This window comes from Bactrocera tryoni, unplaced genomic scaffold (assembly GCF_016617805.1).
Source record: "Bactrocera tryoni isolate S06 unplaced genomic scaffold, CSIRO_BtryS06_freeze2 scaffold_25, whole genome shotgun sequence".
NCBI lineage: Eukaryota > Metazoa > Arthropoda > Insecta > Diptera > Tephritidae > Bactrocera > Bactrocera tryoni.
This window is the reverse complement of record NW_024395977.1, coordinates 28,628,517-28,630,711: the sequence shown is the minus strand read 5'-3', so window position 1 is coordinate 28,630,711 and position 2,195 is coordinate 28,628,517. Positions and strand designations below refer to the sequence as shown.

Genomic DNA, 2,195 nt, shown 5'->3' with positions numbered 1-2,195 from the left:
GAGAATATGCAGCGTAATCATCTCTCTTTTGTAATCCATCAACACGCGTTGAAGGCCCAGCAGTCATCGGTGCGCGTTCAGAAATTGAAATCATATTTTCATCACTTATCAATATATGTACTTATTACATGTGCGCGCATTGAGTTGCATGTTCATATATTCATATACACTTATATGTACATATATTTGCATACATTGCCAAACAAATAATGCACAAGCATACAAACATACATATGCGTACACATATGAATATGTCACCAACAAAAAATTGATCTTCACAAGTCAATATGGCAGCCAAATTGGCGAAGAACAAGTGTAGTACATTTTACAACAAAAACGATTTCATTCATGAACGCAGGCGCAAATTCCACAAGCGATCTCGCTTCATTCATTAAAACAGAGGCCGTAACATCTCCCCGAGCATGCCTTTGCCAACAAGTCGTCTTTTCGCGACGATGGCAAAAGCTAAAAATCATAAATTGCACAACTTTCTGGTGCTTCTCGCAAAAATCTGCGTCGATATGTATTCACGATCATACGTATACATACATACATATTTACGCATGTTTGTAGGCGGAGCTGCTACAGCGGCAAGGGGTGACAATCGGCGGCCATTACTTTACTTATGCCACAGAAATTCTATTGCTACGAATATGGAAATGACAACGAAATAATGCAAATATGCATATTTCTAAAGGTCATTAATTTCTTTGAAGAAATGAAAGGAATGAATGATCCTGAGAAGTATAGTCTTAACTTTTCAACGGCCAACGCAGAGCATTTCAACCAAAAGGAATTTATTCATTAAAATCACCACTCAGAAGTCATTTTATCCGTTGTAAGCGAACGATTTTCGAAGAAACATCATTTCTAATATGCCACAAGACAAAATTAGAAATGAACTTCTTAAACCTCACGCTGTCAGATAAAACAATATACTTCGTCATTGCGGGCCGATTTCCAAAAAGTGTAAATGAAGACTAACTACAGAAATGATCCTGTAAAGTATAGCCTTAATTTTTCAACGGCCAACGCAGAGTATTTCAACCAAAATATACGCAAAATAGTTGAGAATTCGCAGAATTGAAAGACAAACGAAAGAAAAAGAAGCATAACTTCAATAATGCACAAGCATACAAACATACATATGCGCAGCAGCAGCAAGGAAAGAGGTAACAATCGGCGATCCATAGTATATTTCTTTCATGCATAACCAAACCATAATTAGGACAACGCAATACAAGTGTCAATGGTGGTGTTGGTGGTAAGCGCTTTAAAAGTGACGACGAGCACGTAGGTTCGAATCCCAACAGAATTTATTTTTAATTGAATATGTCACCAACCAAAAATTGAAACATTGTTCTACAAAAACAACAACAGCATAAGCATGGCAACATTGTGTTGTTGGTAGAAAAGCCGAGCTGTGCCGAAAGAAACGAACAAACGATCGCCGATTGTCACCGCTTCGCTTGCTGCTCGAACATCTTCGCAGACAAGGTTGCGTAGATTCATATTGAGCAAGGTTGCGCAACCTGAATCTATCGCAACCTTTTCCGAACTCGTATAAGAAGTATAATTTCAAAAAACATAATGAAGTGGAACAAATACTTTTAAATTCTTACGCAAACAATCAAAGCATTTCTTTTGTATTTTGTACAAACTTTGCCAAAGACATCGAAGATGAATACGAACTAAAGAGACAAATATCGTTTTCCCATAAAATCGAAGTAGGACATTCAGGCATTATTCCAACTTACGAGGGGGATGATGCAAAAAGTATATCATCCAGAATTAAAAATTAAAATAAATGAAATAATAAATAATTGCGACATATGTAATGGTGGAAAATATGATAGAAATCCCATCAAAACTAAATTTCAAATTACCGAAACACAAAATACAGTTAAAGAAATTGTTCATATAGATACTTATGTTAACAGTAAACAGTAATTTATAATATTTATCGATAAATTTTCACAACATGTCATTTCTTTCTATTTACCCGATAGAAATAGTCAAACGATCATAGATAAAATTAATGAATTTTTGTCAATTAAAGGCCATATAAAAAAGCTTGTTTTCGATAATGAATTTAATTCAAAACCAATCGAGAGAAAATATAGAATTTCATGCCACTAAACCACATAGAGGATGGAGTCATGTGTAAAAGTTCACGCAAGTGAGCAAAGTTCTCT

At 35.3% G+C, this 2,195-nt stretch overlaps 1 pseudogene; it reads right to left on the bottom strand.

The window, feature by feature from the left end:
- Positions 1-812: 812 nt before the first annotated feature.
- On the bottom strand, positions 813-1,015 carry LOC120781039 (annotated as a pseudogene).
- Between the last annotated feature and the right edge of the window lie 1,180 nt (positions 1,016-2,195).